This window comes from Cricetulus griseus, chromosome 5 (assembly GCF_003668045.3).
Source record: "Cricetulus griseus strain 17A/GY chromosome 5, alternate assembly CriGri-PICRH-1.0, whole genome shotgun sequence".
NCBI lineage: Eukaryota > Metazoa > Chordata > Mammalia > Rodentia > Cricetidae > Cricetulus > Cricetulus griseus.
The window spans coordinates 169,434,537-169,457,326 of NC_048598.1; the positions used below are offsets into that span (position 1 = coordinate 169,434,537).

Genomic DNA, 22,790 nt, shown 5'->3' on the forward strand with positions numbered 1-22,790 from the left:
AGCAGGCCCTGCATAGAGAATACTTTGCTTTTTATTGAGGGCAGGTTGAGGAGTGGGAAGGAGACAGTAGTCATAAAAATATATATATATAGTGGGGCTGCAGAGATGGCTCAGAGGTTAAGAGCACTGCCTGCTCTTCCAGAGGTCCTGGGTTCAATTCCTAGCAACCACATGGGAATTGATGGGCTCACAACCATCTGTAATGAGATCTGGTGCCCTCTTCTGGCCTACCGGTATACGTGTAAGCAGAACACTGTATACATAACAAATAATAAAAGAAAAACACAAAATCTCATTGAAAATATATAGCTTTAATTAATGCAATAATGACAAAGGGCTTTGAAAATGGAAACTATATTAACTAATGATTGATTCTGTGCTGTTGGTGACAATCTGTGGCCTGAAATATCTTAGTCCTCCCTAAACAATGGTGAAGACTAATAAAAAGTCATCATTTCCTTTTTTAATAGAATTCTTTCTCTGTCTAAAATAATTTTACTTTTCAACCTTCATTTTATTGGCTCAAGGAAGCTAGTCATTAAATAAAATTACAAAGAACATCATTTATTATAAAACATATTACTAACAACTGGTTAGTTACTCTTAGTTACTATTTCTTTCCAGTAAATAACACTGTTCTGCCATCCTATTTTTAAATTATGACACATTTCCTTTTTTATTTTGAAATTATGGTTATTGATTTATTTGTGTATATGTGCATGCCCTCAAGTGCACAGTCACATGCCACAGTGTGCATGTGAGAGTCCCGAGTGTGCACTGTGTGTGTGTGAGAGTCCCGAGTGTGCATGTGAGAGTCCTGAGTGTGTTCTTTCCTTCTGCTCAGGTCCTTGGGTGTAACAGTCAGCACCTTACTACTGTGTCTCTCTCATGTTCTCTTCAGTTCTCTCAGAGTCTTCTAGAATAGAGTCACTAAAGCATTCAGAGGAAAAGAGCCAAGTACAAAGTTTTTGGTCAAAGGACAGTTGGAAACATTTTTAAGTAGAATAAACCATCCTGGGTATAATTGGAAATGTTGATAGGAGATTTGAGATAAAAGTGAAATCATTAAATAATGGATTATTTTTGTAGTTGAAAATATAAAGCTCTAATCCTCAAGGTCAAAAAGTGATAGCAATGAATTCATTGATGAAATGTTGAAATAGTAAAATAAAAACAAACTGAAATTTAAATTTAAAGACCATGCATTCAGACAGTATGGTTTCAGAACACACTTGAAATGTACAGCAAGCAGCTCTCCAGAATCTAGGTGTACTTCTCTAAATATTGCAAGTTTCTTGGCTACCAAAACACTTTAATGAATGGACTTATTGCTTTAATTCATATCAGGAAAAAAGCTAATAAAAAGGATCTGCAAGCTGATTTTTAGTGTTCTGTGATGTTGCAGAGTATAACACATATTTGTAACACATTAGAGGGTCATGGGTATGACTTAGTAAAAGTTTTTGCCATGCAAGCATGAGGGCTAAGGTGGCCTGCAGGAGGTAGAGATGGGACCCTGGAGCAGGTTGGCTAGCTAGACTAGTTGAGTTTGTGAGCTCTAGATTCAGCTATTCAAGTAAGAAATGCTGTCGTGTGTGTGTGTGTGTGTGTGTGTGTGTGTGTGTGTGTGTGTGTGTGTGTGTGTGTGTCCGTGTGTGTGTCCGTGTGTGTCCATGTCCATGTCTGAGAGTGATCAAGGAAGAAATTTGCTGTCAACATCTGGCCTCCATATTTGCACACATACAATGCATCTACACACATGCAAGCCCATGTACACTCAAGTACATACACAACACACACTGATATTAATGCAAAATAATTTACATTTTATAATCATAAATTATCAGTACATGTATGTTTACCTGTAACTGGAAGTTTCTCTCCTGCCCTCCAGTTCCCCAATAACGACTCAGAGGTTTAATATTAATTGCAAACTGTTCGGCTTGTTAGCTCAGGTTTGTGATTAATTAGTTCCTACAACTAAACTAACCCATTTCTGTTAGTTTATGTTTAGCACGAGGCTTGTAGCTTGTTAGCTCACATCTTGCTTCTCCAGCTGCTGCTGGAGTCTCTCAGATTCCACCTTCTTTGCTTGGATTTCCTGCCTGGCTCTCTTCTGCCTGGCTGTTGGCCAAATCAGCTTCTATATTAACCTATGGTAACAAAATATATTCACTACATGCAGAAAGACATTCCACATCAATTACCACCTAGGACTTTGCTGTTATTATCAAAGGTATGTATAATGTAAGCCTATATCTTTATAAGAATGAATCTTTAAGTCTTTTTTTTTTTTACCAGAAAATCCACTTTTTTCTTGTATTTTTGAAACACAGTCACTTGTCTTGACTTGTTATGTAACCTAGTCTGATCTGTGTTCCTTAACTTAGCAAACTTACCATCTGTCTTAGTCACTGTTGTGTTGCTGTGAAGAGGCTCCATTGCCAGAGTCCAGCTCCAGTGAGGTTCAGGTCCCCAAGAGGAGGTGTGGAGTCTGCTAAGGAGGGAAATTGACATGTTCTGAGGGGGAATCGGGGTGGCTGCCCATTTATTGAAAAGAGGCTGTATCTTACATGCTATTTATAGTTTAATTGCATATAGTTTAACCACAAGCAATATTGAAAGCAGACTTTGTGATTCTAGGGTAAAAGCGGTCATCATTTTTATTACAGTATTCCTCTTGAAGCAAAAAAACAATAAGCTTAGCCATTATCTAAATGTCTATTGTCCTTTAAGGTTCAGTAACCCCGCCAGGTGCCCTCTTATACTTCCCGTTGCACAGTCTCAGCCTTTGTGATCAGGAGGGGATCAGACATTGAGTCATGAGAAACAAACCCATAAGAGCAATTTTCATTTCTCAAGGGGCATGATGTAGTGTTTGTACCATGAGCACAGCAAGCATTGAGCTGTTTCCTAATTGCACTCCTCTGTGAGTCCTATAATCAGAGCCTGCTCACCTCATACCATCTCAAAAAGGAAGGTCCTGACATCTTACTTCTTTTCCATTATACCATACCATCCTGATTTCATCAATGTATACTCCTGTAAATAACAGAGGAATATCAGGCCAGTCTAAGTTCTTAACAGAATGTGTTCCCTGTGGAGCATACATCCAGTAAGCCACCAATCCTGGTTACTATTCTGTACTTATTAACTGAACTCTTGTCCTTAATGGCTGCAGGCTTTGGATCTGGGTCCACTGTTTCTCTTGATTATCTGCTTTTCATTCTTGGAGCCAGGTGTGCTCACTTAGTAAATCTTTAACTTCTCTATTCTTGATGTAATGGGTGTGGGGGACGCTCAATGGGTATTCCTGTGTGGGAGTAGGCAGGGGTATCACGCTATACAGTTCCACATTGGTGGAGATTTTTTCCACCAAAGAATTATTTGGTTTAAAGAGACTGCCATTTTATACATTTCATCCTCCACCAAAGCCCACACAAATTTTCCCAAAAGAACAGGCATAAGGAAATTTCCATAACACATGATGAAAATCACTAAAAGTGAAAGTAAAAAGATACTGAAGAATTGTATTCTGCAGTGTTGAACTGCTGAAACTATGTCACACCATGACCAAGGCAACTATTATAAGAGAAAGCATTTAGTTGGGGGCTTGCTTACAGGTTCAGAGATTTAGTCCATGAACTTCCTAGCAGGGAGCATGGTAATGTGTAGGCACATGCTGGAGCAGTAGCTGAGAACTACATCCTGATCTGTTGGCAGAGAGTGAAACTCTGAGCTTGGCGTGGACTTCTGAAACCTCAAAGCCCACCACCAGTGACACATTTCCTCAAGTAAGGCTACACCTCCTAATCCTCTTAATCCTTTCAAATAATGTCACTCCCCAATTCCGAGACATTCAAATACATGAGTCTGTGGGGGTCATTCCTATTCAAACCACCACACCATTCCAAGTGTTGTCTGGCAGTTCAGAAAATAATAATAGCAATCATTCTTATCATTGTGTGTGTACATGTATGTGTGTGTAGGCATACATGTGCCATGGTGTGTATACGTTGCACTTTATATATAGTCAGTGCTCTCCTTCCACCTATTCATGTATCTAGGGTTGAAATGTGAATTGTAAGGCTTATGTAGCAAGCTCTTTTATCTGCTGAGCCATCTTGCCAGTCCTGAGGATCCACAGGGTAAGGTGGGGGTCACAAAAATAACCACTGTCATTATACACTTATGGTGAAGTCTTGGCTGTGCCAAGCCATTTTCATGTGTTATTTTACAACAATCCCAATATGAAGTGAAAGTATTATTGTCTTAACACTGCAGTCTAAAAATCTAGCCTGAGAATAGTTAGTGGCATTGCCATTTAATATTGCTGAAAGTGCAATGTCAGCAAGCAAGTGTTGTAGCCAGCATCTACACCTAGGCTAGACTGAGCTTTGACAGCATCCATTTCTGACATGTGTCTTCTGTAAAAGCTTTAGGTTGTACCACTTTACAGTGCAATAGGGATCTGTATTTTAAAACACTCATAATGACTTTACTTATTTGTATCATAGCTTTTTACTTCCTTGCTTCAGTATATAATCAGATGATAATATTACTAGTTTCGTTTTATAATAAGTGATTTTGCACATGTGTTTCGTAAACATGTTTGTATATGTGTTCACATGCCTGGGTACAGGTGCCCATGAGTGTGAGAGAGAGCAGTTGGGAGACCCAAGATTAACATTGGGTGTCTTCTTTGCTCACTCTCCCTTATATCTCGAGGCAAAATCTTAGTGAACCTAGAGCTTGCCATTTTTGCTAGTCTGGTTAGACACTGTGGTCCAGGGATACCTTGTCTCAGCCTTGTGTATTTTGGGATTACAGGTGAGCCAATACCTACCTTAGATTTAAAATGGGTTCTGAATATCTGAGTCCTGGTCATCATGCTTGCACAGCATTGATCTGTCTTCCCTGCTCTCTGGTCCAGTGACATTGGGTTTTCAAATGAAAGTTCTAAGCAATGAGATACATACACTTTATCTATTTTGTTAGTGTGTGTGTGTGTGTGTGTGTGTGTGTGTGTGTGTGTGTGCGTGCATGCATGCATGCATGCATGCATGCATACACATATATCCTGTATTTGATTCCCAGCCCTACTAAACCAACAAATGAAAGCAAAACTCACACCTGTACATTCATTTAGGTTTTATGAAAATTCCTTAATGTTAATGTGCTAGAAATTTATATATTCTGAAATAGGAAAAAGTAACTGATCTTTATAATAAAGTTTGAACAAATGTTTTTCTCTATCCTCTGTGTATTAAAAAGAAATTAAAGTGTTATTATGATAGGGAACTGTTATAGAATTTTTATCTTCTCAAGATTGTAAATTATAATTAAGAAAATTATAAACATATGTATTAATAAGATTGCTTTTAAAAGGTGAATTATTGGGTATTTTCTAGCACTAAAACTCTTACCTGGTAGTGAAAGACCTCAGAAGAGGTACTTTAGTAGAAGGAGACCCGCACCCAGGAATCAGCGAAACCACGAACTCTGGATGTAAGAGCAAGAGGCTTTATTAGTAGCGCTGGTACCCCGGGGCTTAGCTTTTGGGTAGGCTAAGCCCCGAGCCAAGGGAGAGGGGTCCTTAAAAAGCACAGTGCAGAAGCGAAAAGCATAGTTACAGGGATTCTATTGGACAATTTAATGAGGTACAGAGTTATCAGTATATTCTCAAGGTCTGCACCTGGTACAACAGACCCAATTCCCCCCTCCGCGTCCAGATGGCTGACCTTGGGACGGAGGTTCCCCATGGGGGGGGCGTCCTCTCCCCGCTCGGCCCCAGCCCCGGGGCGCGGCGCCAGGCGGGCGGGCCTGGGTCGAGGGCCCCCCGCCTGGGTGAACCGGCTTGGGAGGGAGCCAGCCGCCAGGCGTGTGGGAGTGTGCGCGCGTACGGGAGTGTCACCGAGAGAGAACCAGCCAGGGGGCGGGGTCTTTCAGTAGTTTTAAGGCATGAAATCTAGATTCTTACTGTAAACATCAAATGTTGTGAACTGTGAAGTGTGCATGGACATGTAATTAAGTTGTAGACAGAATGACATTTAGTGGGAGGTCTCCATTTTAGTGCATATCAGTAGCTTTGTATGAGGTCAGGAGTTCTGAGTCTAGGGTTTTGTTTTAAAGCTTTGTGATATATACTTTATTTCATGAATAATTTTGTAAGTGACTTGGAGACTTGACATTCGTTCACTTTGGAAGAAAACCTATAATGATGACATAAAGACAGTAGAGTTCATAACAAGGTGTGGCACATGCCTTTAACCCCAACATTCAAGAGGAAGAGTCGGGGGTCTCTTGAGTTTGAGTCCTGCCTGATCTATAGAGTGAATTCCAGGACAGCATTTGGTGGCAAGATATGTCTAGTTGAGGGCTCTGTTTTCCACTATTTGGTGATTTAATTTAGATCAGTTTCATATTCATATTCCCTCCCATGTCCCTCCCTTCCTGTTTGATCTTCCCATTCCAGCACCTTATTTATCTACAACTATTCTATTTTCTTTTCCTAACAAGATCCATCCCTCCCCCCAGTCCCTTACTTTCTACCTAACCTTTGTAGTTATACATATTATAGCTTGCTTATTTAATTTAACAGCTAAAACCTACATATAAATGAGTACATACCATATTTGTCTTTCTGGGTCTGAGTTATCTCACTCAGGATAATTTTTTTTCTAATCCCATCCATTTACCTAGGAATTTCATGATTTCTTAGAGTGGGCCTTAAGTCAAATCAGACATTGGTTAATTAGAAGCTTGGTGCCACTATTGCCCAAGTATATTTTGCAGGCAGGACAGATTGCAGATCAAAGGTTTTGTGTTTCGGTTGATATTTACATTTGTCTTTTGATAGACTGCAGTTGTCCTTCCTGTACCAAAGACACTACAATGTAGGGATAAAAATTCTGTGTAGGCACTAGCTCAACCTTCATGTTCAGTGAGTTGTGTGGGTGTTGTCTTCAGTAATGGGGCCTTGCTGTCAGTTTGTAGAGAGCAGCCATTTGTATTGTCAACATCCTGGGTTGTTTGGGGACTTTCTTTGGACCCCTCTGCCCAACAAGTCAATTGGATGAAACCCAGTCCCAGTACTGGAAGCTTCATTTGGTGACAAGAGATGGCCAGTTGGGACTGTCTCCCTCATTATTTGAATACGTTCTTAGGTTCACTTTCAGATATTTTAGGAAGCTTCCATTGCACTAAGTTTTCATACCACCCCTCAAATGACCCTCAATTCTATCTGTCTTTTCCCCAAATCTCTTCTCTCACCTTCATCTCCCTTCCCCTCCTGGATCTTTCCAGTCCTGTCCCTCTATCCCAGACTACCCAGAATATCTATTTCCCCCTGCCAGAGAGATCCATGTGTCCCTCTCCCAGTACCTTCCTCTATATCCTTCTTCTCTGTAGAGATTGTGGCTTGCTTATCATTTATTTAATGGCTAATATCCACATATAAGTGAATACATACTGTTGTGCCCAACTCTTAACCCCAGAATCACAAAGATATCCCCATCCCATGCAAAAGCAGAGTCTTTAATTTTAAGAGTTAACTCAGGTTCCCTTGTCCATCCAACACACTGGGTGAAGTAGGAGGGTCTAGAGCAGCATTGGAGCAGGAAATATATTGGGGCCCTCCCAGAGCGGTTGTTGCTATGCTCTGCATTCCATTGTTATCAGTAAAGCACATCCAGAGCCTGCCATCTAACTTCTGATTGGTTCCTTACCACATGGAGGGTATTTGGCTTTCTAGTGTTTAGGGCCAGGTCGGAGGCTCAGCATATGTTGCTAAGTTAGGGGCCTTTGTCTTGCTGGGTCTTTTCTGCAGCCTGTCATGGCTGCCAAAGCAGGGGACTCGGTGAGGATCTGGGCCCTTCGATACCATATTTATCTTTCTGGGTCTGGATTACTTCATTCAGGATATTTTTTCTAGTTCCATCCATTTGCCTGTAAATTTTTTTTTCACTGTTGAGTAATACTCCATTGTGAAATGTGTCACATCTTATTTGTCCAGTCTTCTGGTGAGGGCCATCTAGGTTGTTTTCATGTTCTTGCTATTATGAATAGCCATCAGCAATGGACATGATTGAACAAGTGTCTCTGTAGTAGGATGGAATGGCCTTTGTGTATATGTCCAAGAGTCGTATAGCTGGATCATGATGTAGATCAATTCCCAGCTTTCTGAGGAACTGCCAAATTGATTTCCATAGTGACTGAACAAGTGTGCACTCTTACCAGCAATGGATAAGTATTCCCCTTATTTCACATCATTACCAGTATGAGTTGTCTTCTGTTTTATTGATCTTAGCTATTCTGACAAGTGTTAAGATGGAATCTCAAAGTAGTGTTGATTACATTTCCTTGATGACTAAGGGAACATTTGCAATGTGTTTTTCAGCCATTTGAGTTTCCTCTTTTGAGAATTCTCTGCTTAGATCAGTACCCCATTTTTATATTGGGTTCTTTGTTTTCTTGGTCCAGGGTTTTTTAGTTATTTATATTTTACATATTAGCCATCTATAGAGTGTGCAGCTGGTAAAAATCTTTTCTTATTCTGTAGGCTGCTGCTTTGTCCAAATGACAGCACCCTTTGCTGTGCAGATTTTCAGTTTCATGAGATCCATTTAGTGTTTGTGCTAATAGTGTTCTATTCAGATTTTTTTTTTTTTCTGTGACAAGGAGTTAAAGACTATACCCCACTTTGTCTTCTATCAAAATCAGTGTGTTTAGCCCCATGTTAAGATCTTTGATCCATATGGAGTTTAGTTTTGTGGGGGGGTGATAAGATTGTATCTATTTCAACTCTTCTGTATGTAGCCCTCAAGTTTGTCCAGTGATGCAGGGTCCTTGCAAGCATCATGGCCAGCAGCCAATGATCCTGGTGAGGTGCTGGGCCAAACTTAGAAGTTAGACACCAAGGGGGTTATTTTTTACACGTTTAAACATGTGACACTCATCACAGCAAAGCTTTAAGCATGGCTACATTGACACTTGCTTGCAAAGTACATCTCTTTAGGCAATACACCTGGATCGTTTTCCACATGAATGGATTCTGTTGACTGAGAAAAAGTGCTCAGGGCAAGGGCCTAGGGAGGAAGGGTTTGTAATAGCATGAGAATGGGTTCTGTGGACTGAGTAACTGCTCAGTTACTCAGTTGAGGGCTGGCTTTACAGAACAGGAAAGACTGAAGGTGCTAACCCACCCATTCACAGCTTTGTGGATGGAAAATAGGTGTCAGTTTCTTCCATTATTTAACGGTTTTGTTTTTTCTGATGCTTATCTGTAAGCTCATGCCCTCTACATAGTACTAGTATATGTTTCTGGCTTCTTTATGAGATGTCCATAGGTGTGTGGATTTATTTCTGGGTCTTCAATCCTTTTCCACTGATCAGTGCATCTGTTTTTGTACCAGTACTATGCAGTTTGTATTACTATAACTCTGTATTACAACTTGAAACCAGGGTGGTGATACCTCCAGCAATTCTTTTATTATTCAGAGTGTTTTTTTTTTTTTTTTTAGCTATCCTAGGTTTTTTGTGTATATGTGTTCCTATATAAAGCTGAAAACTAACTTTTCAAGATCTGTGAAGAATTGTGTTGCAATTTTGATGGTGAGTGCATTGAATCTGTAGATTGCTCTTGGTTCGAAAGCCATTTTTACTATATTAATACTACTAATCCATGACCATCTTCTGATATATTCTTGAGTTTGTTAAAGTGTCTTAAAAATTTTATCATACAAGTCTTTCATTTGCTTGGCTAGAGTTACCCTGTTGTGCCTCTGAATCCCCAAATCACCAAGAGACCCATTCTGATGCCAAAAGCAAAGAGTCTTTTATTACTTAACAAGTTAACTACTTTAACTCAGGCCTTCTATCTCTCAGTCATGGCCAGAGGGAATGAGAAGGACCTGAAGGAGCCGAAGGAGCCATGAGGAAGGAGCCATGAGGCAGGGACTTCATTGGGTAGAGCAAAGAGATTGTCTAGGGGTCCATAACAGTCTTAGGATTGGTGTACTTCCAGGCTTGGGCGACCTGTCCTGTGTTGATTGGTCAACTGGTTGCTATGGCCTACAGGTCCTCCCAGGGCAGTTGCTATGCTGTGCATGCCACTGTTGTGCACTTGTATAGTAAAGCTCACCCAGAGCCATAAAGCACAGCCCCGCCAGCTAACTTCTGATTGGTTCCTTGCCACGTGGTGGGTATCTGACCTTCTAGTGACTAGGGCAGGTCCGGCAAGGTCAGATATGTGCTGAGTCACAGGCCTACATCTTGCTGGTTTTTTTCTGCAGCCTGTCATGGCTGCTAATGGGCTAGGTGAGGGTTTGGTCCCTTCAACCCCAAGATATTTTATATTATTTGAAGCTTGTTAAAGATGTTGTTGCTCTGATTTCTTTCTCAGTCCATTTGTCACTTGTATATAAAAGGGCTACTGATTTTTGTGAGTTACTATTGTACCCAGCTACTTTGCTGAAAGTGCTTATTAGCTGTAGGAGCTCTTTGATGTAACTTTTAGGATCAGTTATATATAGTATCATATCATGTGCAAGTAACGATGCTTTGACTTCCTCCTTTTTGATCTGTACCCCCATGATCTCCTTCAGTTTCATTATTGTTCTGAGAGGCTAAGTACTATATTGAAAAGGTATGGAGAGAGTGGATAGCCTTGTCTTGTTCCTGATATTTGTGGAAATGCTTTGTGTTTCTTTCCATTTAAGTTGATGTTGGCTATGGACTTGCCTATATTATATTATATTATATTATATTATATTATATTATATATATTACTAATCTCTCCAAGACTTTTATCATGAAGAGGTGTTGAATTTTGTGACAGGCATTTTCTACATCTAATGAGATGAACATGTGGTTCTTGTCTTTCAATTTGGTTATATGGTAGATAATATTTATTGATTTGTGTATGTTTTGCCATCCCTGCATTTCTAGAATGAATTTTATTGAGAATTTTTGCATCTGTTCATAAGGGATATGAATTGGGCAGGTGCCTTCTGTTTCTACTTTGTGGAATAATTTAAGGAGCATTTATTTGCATTAACTCTTCTTTGAAAATCTGGTATAATTCTGCACTAAAACCATCTGGCCCTTGCCTTTTGGTTTGGGAGACTTTTAATGACTGCTTCTATTTCACTGGGGGTTATAAATTTCTTTAAATAGTGCTAGAGTTGAAAGCCAATCTTAAGAGAACTCATACAGTTCTGTTCTTTCAACAACCCTTCCAGACTGTGTGGGTTACTGGGTAATGAAGGCAGCCTGGTCCTGGTTCCCCAGTCATCCCAACTAAAACACAGAAGCAGTACCTCCCCATCTGAGCCTCTTTGAACTGGTCTACCCAGAGATCTTGAGTACTCAATAAATGCTTGTGAACTTAATAATAATAATAATAACAACAACAACAATAATAATAATAATAATAATAATAATAATAATAATAATATCTGTTTAAATTGCCTATCTGAGCTTTACTTAACCCCCTTTCCCTTTCTAATAAAACTTCTCACTAAGCTCTGTCTGCCTGGCATGTTTGTCCCCCATCTCTGTCACCCTCGTCCTCCATAGAATCTGCCAAGGTTCCTCACGCTTTATCATAACAGTAAGACTGTTTACTAAATCTATTAATCTGCCTCTTTTTCTAAGCTAATACTATATTTCAGAAACTTTGCTAAGTCAGAAAATGCTAATATTAGTTCTAGTAGTCATTATGGGAAACAGGAAAAGGTAAGTATATGACATTGAACACTGGTTTTTAATCATGTACTTGTGAGTAAATTTGACAGGGCCAATGTTTGGGAGCCAGTAACTAGCCATGGGTAGGTGAGAATTCCATCTGTTACTCAACCGCTTAGGACTCTTTGAAGTGAAAGGAAACTCAGTTCTTTGGGAGGTGGAGATGTCAACTGAAGGAGGTTAAAGAGAGCTGGGATGGGTAAAAGCCTCGGAATAGGCATGCTGGTGTGTAAACAGAGCAGCTGTACTGTGTTCCTGTATGTGCTTCTTGCTCATCTCTCAAAAATAAGCAGAATTTAATTTTGTTTCTAACTACCCAAAAAACACCAGTCTCAAGCTGTTATCTTTGATAATAGATTTGTGTGAGGGTTTAGTCTAATGTCAGATTGTAGCATTGCTGTTGGGTCTGTTCTGTGACTGCAGATTACTGTCCTTTGAAAAAAATAGCTGTGTAGTAACAGTTTAATCATGTACCTGATAAATTCAGCAGCCTAGACAATAGATTAAAAAGCAAGAGCAAAAGGAAAATTTCCTGTGAACTGCTAAAATTGATCTCAAAATACCAATACTCAAAAGCATGCACTGTGCTCAGTCAGCAGTGTCCTAGCTCAGGGTGCTGGGAAATAACCCAAAAAGAAGAGAATGAGGGCAGAATTTGAAAAATCTCTAAAATGTAAAAGCAACAGGAAAAACAAATGTTCATGTTTACCTACCCCCAACTGTGATGTGAATGAAAGGGCAAGCAAGTGACCTTGTCGACCTGTCAACCACCAGTGAGTCACTCCTAAGTCAAGAAGTGGGGTAGTGGGAAAACATGCTCACAGCATACCAGTGAGTGCCTGCAACTTAACTGGCACAGAAACTACTTCTCACAGTAATATCCTACATACCACCTATGAAACCAGAGGAGAGGGCCAGAGACTTTGAGAGGTTTATTTTAATATTTCTGGTAGATTTAGCACTGAAGCAAATTAGTCCTTTGTACCATGGGAATTTAGGTAAGTAAATAGGCCAAGAAATGAGGACTTGTTCTTCACTATACATGATCTATAAAACAGATCAGAATTCTGGGTTCCAAATGAAGTACAACTTCTCATATGATATACAGTGTATGTGCTATAATTGTACAGTAATAAATTGCACTTACCTTTGGGGAAATTTTATGGTTCGTGAGGATATATAATTTGTGTATTTGTAGGAAAACTGGTATTATTATAAGTGAAATATAATCATAATTCTTACAGTTTTGGGTGTATACTCTATAATCTGAGTGGAAAGCATTTGGTATATGGGCTTAAGCAAAAAGCAACCATTGGACCAATGAGATGGCCTGATGACTGATGCAAGCCGGAACTCCAAGGCCAAAGTCAAGGACCCCATCCTGACAGTTTTCCTCTAACCTCCTCCACACATGAACCAAGGCATGGACAAACTGGTATTCACATGTACACAATAAAAATAAATGTAAAAATTTAATTTTAAAAAATAATTGTTTTCATCTGTGTCATAGATCAAGTTCTTTTGGACAACAGTAACCAAACAGTTTATTGTCTCATGTTGATTAAAGTCTTTGAGGCAGTCTGTATCCTTCTAGTTTTTATAGCTGATGACATTTTCTGGTGTAACAGTTTGTGGCTTCTGTACCCATGGTCCCAGTTATTGCACAGTACTAAGCTTCCTTTAGTTGCAATACTCATTTCTGAAAGCTCTCACTTTACTCTTCCTGGTCCTATTTCCTAGGAGCAGACAGCCACAGAGACAAATGTGTTTTGTTTGTAAGTAAATTGTAACTGAGTATATCTCACTAGTCCTTTTAAGCATGGGGGATTTTTTTTCTGATTTCCTTGATTTTTCTATATTCTTTTCTTACTATACATTTGTTTTAGAGAAATATGTAAAGAAACATTAGTTTAAAGATTCTTACAATATATTACCTGTGGTGGTTTAAATGAAAATGGCCCCCATAAGCTCATGTATTTGCATACTTAGTCCCCAGTTGATGGACAGGAAGGATTAGGAGGTTTGGCCTTGTTGGGAGAGAAATATGTCACTGGGATTGGGATTTGAGGTTTCAAAAGCCCTCAACAGGCCCAGCATCTCTATCTCATTCTGTCTGGAGATTAGGAGCTACTGCTCCCAGGGCCATGCCTGTCTGTTTGCCACCATACTAACCCTCTGAAACTGAAATCTAGCCCCCAATTAAAATGTGTTCTTTTATAGGAGTTGTCTTAGTCACGGTGTCTCTTCACAGCGATAGAACAGTGACTAAAATATTAGCTCTTACGCTCTCTTGACCTAGTAAACATTTGAAAGAACCATTGACTACATTTGTGTTATTGTGCCTTGTATTGAAAAATGCAGCTAGGATGTAGACTAGGGGTTCCTCATAGATTTTGTCTGGTGAGCCAGAAGACATGTGGTTGCTTTCAGGAGTTCTATTAAGAGGACATGAGAGGACCACAATTTTAGTCCTGATGTCTTTTGTATACATGAGAGGTGGGCATGATGATCTGAAAGTCATATAAAAAGCTCATCACTAATAATAAATTTATCTTTTTGTATAGGATTTGCTTTGCTATGACTCTAAGAATTGGACAGAAATCATGTTAGAGTGTTATGGAATAATCTTTTTGTACAGTGTGAAGATGTGTCTTTGCCAAGGTACTTTTTGAATGGTTTACTAAAGAGCTGAATGGCCAATAGCTATGCAGAAAGAGGTTAGCCAGAACTTCAGTGCAGAGAGAGAAGAGATGAATCTAGGCTCAAGAGAGGCGCCAGAGAACATGGAGAGGAAACAGGAGGTGCAAAAGGAAGGCAAGCAAAATGTAGAATAATATATATGGGTTAGTTTAAGTCATAAGAACTAGTGGGGCCTGGGGGTGGTGGCATTCACCTTTAATCCCAGAACTTCGGAGGCAGAGGCAGGCAGATCTCTGTGAGTTTGAGGCCAGCCTGTTCTACAGAGCTAGTTACAGGATGAGCTCCAAAACTACAGAGAAACCCTTTCTTGACAAAAACAAAAAAACAAAAACAAAAACAAAAAACAAGTAGACAAACAAACAAAAACAAAAAAACCCACTAGTGATGGGGGATGTCCTTCTGTATGCTGTGACTATATGTTACTCTTATTGGTTAATGAATAAAGCTATTATAAAGCTGTTTTGGTCAATGGACAGGCACCATGTAGCCAGGCAAGAAGTACAGGCGGGGCTACCAGAGTAGGAGAATGCTGGGAAGAGGAACACAGAGCATGAGTTTCAGGTGAGATGCCATGTAGCTACTAGGAAGATAGGACACCTGGACATTCTCCAGTAAGCCAACACCATGTGTAGATACATAGATCAATAGAAATGGGCTAATAATTAAGAGAGAGCTAGTCAATAAGAGCTGTTGACCAAACAATTTATAATTAATATAAAGCTCTGTGTGTTTATTTGGGACTAAACACCTGTGGGACTAAGCAGGATAGAAACTTCAGTCAAGAAATTAGTGGGACAAACCTAAGCTATAGGCTGAACTTTCATAATTATTAAGTCTCCATGTCAGTATTTGGGAGCTAGCTGGCAGTACAAAGAAAGACTCATTCATTATATATGGCATCCAGCACAGTGGTTGAAATATCCAAACTTAGGGCCTGAGAAAGCTAAGTAAAGTTCTGGATCAGGAGCCAGATGTGGCTTTCTAGTCTTGCAACCTCTCAGGTAGGCCCAGGCTCAGCGTACAGAGGAGTGAGCTACCATGTGCTAAACTGAGGCATGTGGTGGCTGACTTAGAAGTTTAAGATTTGTGTTACACAGTCAGAGAACACTGCGGGTGCTCAGTAAAGACAGATACAGATGGACAGAAACTTTGTTACAGTGTGTTAAAAATGTGTGTAAACTTAAAAGCAAAAGAAAATGAGTATAGACAATTATAGAAAATAAGTGAATAGTTTATAAATAATAAAGTCATTTTAAAAAAGTAAAGTAATATAAAAAATGACTCATGTAAAGGTGGAAACTACACAGGGAGTCTGGATCCTGTATGGTACAATGTTGACTTTACATTTTTTGAATGTTGATGAGTGAGTGACAACTGTTGAGAGACATTGGATTGTAAGAGGGACTGCTGAATTAAACCAACCTAGATACCTTAGGAATGCCTTAACTTTAAAAGGGAAGTCAAAAAAAATGTATTACATTAGGGAAGAGGTTATACTTTTTTTCTACAGGAAATAAGTGGCTATGGAGTCCTTCCAGGTTAATGAAGATCATGTTTGATCACAGAAGTCCCCCTGAAAATCTTGACTAAAGACATAAAAAATAAATCTAAAAAAAACCTACAAGACAGATGGTAATATAAGTTGATCCTTTGACATGGGAACAACCCTGAGACTGGATGAGACATGATAAATCTTGTTGGCTACAGAGTACTCACAATTATTGTTACATGCCATCCTTTCATATGGCATGGATAGAGATTTGGTTATACAGTCCAAACAAACTTAAAAAGTTAATAGATGCCTTTTACCTGCTTAAACATAAAACAAAAAATCATCTTTAGCTGACTTGTTCTCACTGTACATTCCATACTTGTGTTAATGCAGATACATTTGTTACCTTTAGAAATTTGTGTGTTTTCAGAAAAAAAGAATCAGACACCAATAAAGACAAGTAGCCCAAGTGATCCATCTTCTCAGAGCTCCTCTGTTACAGTACCTCAGAATTCTATATCCAGAACAGCTTCAAGGTTGCTGGCTGAGATGGTCCAGCCTCAGACTATTCTAGCCAGGACTACAGATAAGCATGGTGCTTTTCCATTGCTCAGAGACTGGACAACAAATGTTATGACTATCTCTCCCAGGGCCAGACCATTATCCTAATTTTCTCAGGGTCCTCAAAGATGCCATTGCCTCCAGACAACATGAAGCATTTTAGTGAACAGATGCCCATATTCCCAAGAGGTGGGGTGGGTGTTTTTGACCATTCAGTAGGTTATGGATGTTTGTCATCATTTAGGGGAATTGATTACGAGTCATTATTGGTTGTACTCAGGAAAAAGGCTGAAGAAAGGAGATCAGATTCAGCAATCTCTTTCTGAAGGGAAAAGGGGGGATATGGTATAGAAATGATGGGATAAAAGGGCGAATTATTGAGTCTACATTTGAATAATCATTAGCCTCAAGTATTTTACATTGGTATAGATTTTTGTATATTGATATAAATTTAAGGTTATTTTCATTATACTGTATATATGTTTCTATTCTTGTTTTAAAATGTAATGTATAATTTTAAAATACAGCTCATTTAAAAATGTATAATTTAAAAATCAGGTTAGTAGTTAGCCATATATAATCAAACTTGTAGTTATGTTAGGTACATTTTCAAGGTTAAACAGAATATTTTAGATAGACAGATGGTCTTCAAACACTTCAGAGACCTCCGGATTATGGCATTTAAGATGTTTAATAACCTAAGGATTTTCATGACAGTGAGACTTGTCTGTTCCTGGGAGCACCATTTTCGTCAGAAAGGATGATGGACATTGAAGAACCTCGAATGTGGAGTTTGCTTTCATTGTGGCAAGAAACTGCCCTTGCCTTGACTTCTGACAGTATGCTGTCCAAACTGGACAAGCAGGACACAAAGAAAGTGACTGCCAATCGTTGCCAAAACAGGGTAGGACAGTCCTTTAAAAGTTCCTGTTTCAAAGCTAGAGAGATGTCTTAGAAGCTAAAAGCATTGGCTATTCTTCCAGGAGTCCCGAGTTCAATTCCCAGCACCCACATGCAGCTCACAATACCCTTTCTGGTGTTCAGACAGACAAAACACCCATATACATTAAGTTTAAAAAAAAAAATCCTGTTTCAGGAAAAGTCTGTCAGATATTCAAGGCATGTAGGCTGAATATGGATGCCTAATTACTGAGGAACCTCAAGTGACTGTCCAGATAGCCAGCAGTTTCTGTCATTTCTATAGTTTTGGAAGTGGCTTGCTCTGCATTTCCTGTTTACTTAGGTAATATTATATCTTTTTGGGGTCTCTGATGGAGTTGAAGATGAGGTAAGTTAGAGTTACAGTTTTCTAAAAGCCAAAAAAGAAATTTACAAAAAGGGTATAAAATGTATAAGGTCCAAGCTTAAATTGCTTATCTAAGAAAATTTTTGAAGTCTAAAAAGTTAGTTTTTATATATACAAGTTATAATAAAAATGGTTTGGGTGTGTGTCACTATTGCCTGGTTTACAGGTGTGGTAGGGGCTCACACCTTTAATCCCAGTATTTGGGAGGCACAGGCAGGTGGACCTCTGTGGTTTTGAGGCCAGCCTAGCCTACAGAGGACAGTCAGGACAGCCACAGCTACACTGAGAAATCCTGTCTTCAAAAACAACAACAACAAAAAAGTTACACTGTAGTCTTGACATTCCCATAGCATTAATGGAGAGCTATGGGGATCTCTAATTGGGGGATGCCTGCTATTTCATTCACAAATTGATAGGAGATGCATTGTTCTTTAGCTCCTCTGTAGTTTTCTGTACAGATCTGAGCTCTCAGTTGTTTCCCAGATCCAGAATTCATGGGCTGTTTCTACCACACAGATGCATATAGATATAATCTCAGAAACACTGATTTCATAGTTAAATTAAAAAGGAATATTATTTCTTTCTTATATCTAGGAATTATTTTGTTATTCAGGGGTTTGTTTGGCTTTTAAATTTGTTTGTGGGTCTGTGTGAGAGAGACAAATGTCTGAAACTCAAACATAATTCTTTTGGTTTCTGTCATTTTTTCACACATGGTATGATTGCCCATGTATATGTTTCCCATGTTTTATTATGTTGAATTTCTTATTGTACCTACTTTAGTGCTGTCTTTGCACCTTTGTTCAGTTTAGTCATTTCCAATAACTGATTTAAAATAGCAACTGTGACTCTAGTAGCTCTCAAGTCATTGACTGGATGTGTAGCAAGCATCTTCTCTGTGACATTCTGCATGAAACATGGATCTAACCCATGTGAAATACTACAAATTTTTATATTCAGTATTAAACAATAAAACTCCAACACTGTACTAGTAGTAATTTTAAGTTTGTGTGGGATTTTTGGTTGACTCTAAATCTACCTTGAAATACTGTTATTGCCAGATGTTGTGGTTCATGCTGCATGCAATCTCAACACTCAGGAGGCTGAAGCAGGGGGTTCGCAGCAATTTTGAAAGCTAGTCTGTGGTAATTAGTAATTAGGTAATTAGGGCTACAGAATGAGGGCTATTCTGGAAAGAGAGGAAATAAGAGAAGGGAAATGAAGGAAGAAAAGGGAAAGGAAGGAGCACAAAGGAAGGGAGGAAGGAAACTATTAAGTACAAAAGAATTAAGAGGGTCTGGAGAATTGTCTGAGTGGTTGTGAAAGACCCCCGAAGAGGTACTTTCGTAGAGGGAGACCCACACCCAGGAATCAGCGAGGCCACGAACTGGATGTAAAAACAAGAGGCTTTATTGGAGACGCGGGTACCCGGGGCTACTTAGCTTCTGTGTGGCTAAGCGCCCCGAGCCAAGGGAGAGGTGCCTTTTTATAGAAAAAAAACACTAGCGAGGAACAGGGATTCTATTGGATGGTTCAAATGAGGCACAGAGCCATTCCAGATCAGCATATTCTCAAGGTCTGGTGTCTGGTACAACAGACTTGATTCCTCCCTCCGCGCCCAGGTGGCTGACCTTGGGACGAAGGTTCCCCAATGGGGGGGGCGTGGGGGCGAGGGGTGCCCTTTTCCCGCTCGGCCCCAGCCCCGGGGCGTGGTGCCAGGGCAGCCCCGCCTGGGTGAACCGGCTTGGGAGGGAAAACGGCAGCCGGGGGAAATGGAGGCCGGCGGGGGCAGGGACAGCGGGATGAAGGTGAAGCAGGGCGGCTCTGCGGCAGCTCGCAGCTCCCGGACAAGTATCGCCCGCGCTGCACTCTCCAGCCCCTGGCCGTATCCTGGCTCTGCCCTGCTCAGTCCCCGACGCGCTGCCCTAGGTCAACTGCTCTTCTCAGCCCATCCCGGTTGCTCCAGAGAGAACACCCAGCATCAACATAGGCGGGGGGAGACAGAGAGGCAGCGGGCCTTTCATTCCCCCATTTCTCTTGTGACTGAATGGAATCTTTCATTCAGAGGTCTCTGGATATTCTGGATCTATTTGCTTTAGCTGGTGGTATTGTTGAGTTAAGATTAAGGCCTGTATGACAGATAGTCGTTCTCTGATGAATAGAATGCAGGGACCAAATATGAGGATCAAAAATAGGATAACCAGAGGTCCCATGAGTGTGGATATAAGGGTAGTCAACCAGGGGGACTTAGCGAACCATCCTTGTTGAGATTCAAATAGCTGTTGTCTCTGTTTAAGCCTTTCCCTAAGTTTGGCCATGCTGTCCCTAACTATACCTGTAAAAAAACAGCATTCTTCCTTGAGGGCAGCACATAGCCCCCCTTCCTGTAAAAATAATAAATCTAATCCTCGTCTGTTCTGCAGGACCATCTCAGAGAGTGATGTTAAGGATTTCTCGAGTGCACTGACTGACTCTTCTAGGACCTGGATATCCGTGTGCATGGCTTGCTGTAGAAGTTTGAAGTGACTAGTTTCCTGTAAGGCAACCGTACCGGTTCCTATGCCAGCTGCTATACCTCCCATAGTAATTCCCCCGAATAATAGGGCCACGGTTAAGGACATTGGCTCCCTCTGATGTCGGGTTGACTTCTCTAGTAGAGACACAGGGAGTCAACCCAGTACTGCAAGCCCAATAAGTTATTCAGGTTGGTGGTATGTGACTTTGGGCCAAAGTTTACATAACTCTTGATATGAGGGAGGAACCCTGCCTATGCATAGCCCCTTTCCTGAGACCTCAGACAATGTGAGCTTGTGCTGCATGGCAGTTTCACAACTGGTAGGCGCTGAGGTCTGGTGACGCCGGACCCAGACAGTGTCCCCGATCTGGTAGGAATGGGGAATGGTAGGATGGTCCCTCTGGTCTTTATAAGTTTTTTTTTAAAAGGTGTGAGCCCATATGGCCTAGGGGTATGCTAGGGGGAGTAGGAGGACCCAGTCTCTAGTGTCCCCATCAGGGAGTGATAGGTACTGGCATCCCCACGCAAGGGAGTTCCCTTTGACTTAGCATTTCAACCAGGGAGAATGGACGGCGAAATTCTTTTCCAAACTGCTTCCTGCTGACTTTGGGACGAAGTTAGGGACCCCAGAAGGTTGAAATGCTAGTCAAAAGCAAAAAGGAATTTAGGCAACGGGGAATCCATCAGGGGCTTCTGGTTAGCAGACACTGTTGCAGAGATAGGGGGTGTCCATATCAGCAGACTAGTTCACATCCATAGCAAGTCTAGGGTTCGCAGTCTACTTAGAACAGTCTGAAGTCAGCAACTGGTACTCAGATGTCTGTCAGAAGCAGAAACCTGTTTAAGACATATTTAAACTAGGAACAGAGGTTAAAACTTATTTATAGAAGCCCACAGTGCAGAAAAAGCAGATATCTGGATATCTGTTCAAACAGCAAGAACATATTTATAACTTTGAGTCCTAGCAAAAACTACAGATTTGGGCTATAAGCATGTACATTTTTCTTCTGTCCAGAGAGCTAGGTATGGATTGGACAGAGGTGCCTTTGGCCTGATGAAAAGCCCTTTAAGTTTGTACTTAGATGACAACCAAAATAAACTTAAAAACCTTGAGCTTGTGCCTGAACAGTAGATAGTCATTATTTTATCAGCTAACATACTGACTAGTCTATAGTGGATCTGACTGTCTGATGCTGTCAAGCTGACAACCAGTAATATTTCAGAGATCTGAGAAGGGTATATTTTATCCGAATCTACTAAAAAGTGACAGAAGCCAGTTAGAAGCAGGTCCATATACAGTTAGCCAAACCCAAGTTTCTCCATTACCGTTGGAGGCAGCTGTCTCAAAGAACAACAATCTTCGCCAGGCCTATATTGTGAGAGGTTTTATTTTCTCTCTGTGGAAGAGGGACATGGAAAAGACTGACCTTGTTTTGTCTAGGCAAAGGGGTACAATCAATTTTCCAGCGTCCAGCAGCTTTGTCCACAGTCTCGGCCAGGTTCTGGCAGGCGGCAGGTTTCATATCTGAGCATCTGCTCATTGGTCCAGGTGCAGGAACTGAGGTGCCTGTAATCTTCGGGTCATTGTCAGGATCTGGCAGTCTGTCTGACATTATAAACTTTAGAGATAACAATTTAAATGCCATATTCTGAAGATCTCTGAAGCATTAGAGGTCTGTTTGTCTGTTTTAATTACTTGCCTTAAGCATACATTAAGTATCTACAGGTGGCTAGGTAAGGTCTTATTTCTGTAAATAATTTTTAGTCTGACTGTAACTGGTTTTAACTTAGTAAGATGTTTGAAACAGCACAGCTGAACTTAAAACTGCATAGAGCTACCTTATATTCCTTAAACAGTAGCTTAACTTCTTTCTTAGGCAGGGTTTTTCTGTGACTTTGGAGCCTGTCCTGGAATTCGATCTGCCGGACCAGGCAGGCCTTGAACTCATAAAGATCTATCTGCCTCTTATTCCCGAGTGGTGGGATTAAAGGCGTGTATCCCCAATGTTCTAAACTTAAGGTGTGTGCTACCAACATCCTGAGCTTAAAGGTGTGTGTTATCAACATCCTAAACTTATTTCTAAAATATAAACTGTAATATCTTATAATAGATCAGCATCTTTCATAAAACAAAAACTTTACATTGTCAGGCTTTGCTCAAAAATAATTTTAAATTGAAGCTCTTTAAGTACAAACATTAATAAAAACAAACATAAAAAAACTGGTTTTAAAAAGAAATTTAAATTCCCTTAAGGTCTTTCTGTAATATATAGAAGCATTAACATTGTAAATCTCAATTGAAAAACTTGTTTCTAAGATGGTACCTCTAATTTCCATGCGGTCATCTTTAGTCAAGATGGCGGTTTAAGTATTCTTTTTTTTTTTTAATTTTAGCAAAATGGCGACCAGTCAAGTCATATGAACATTTTAAAACAAGTATATATAAAACAGAATTAGCTTAATATGGTTAA

The 22,790-nt window shown here is 40.1% G+C and overlaps 1 protein-coding gene across 1 annotated transcript in view; it reads left to right on the plus strand.

Annotated features, from left to right (window-relative positions):
• Window positions 1–22,790, plus strand: part of Cog5 (component of oligomeric golgi complex 5) — a 321,229-nt gene that overhangs the window by 240,156 nt on the left and 58,283 nt on the right. The gene's annotated exons all lie outside the window — the stretch shown is intronic.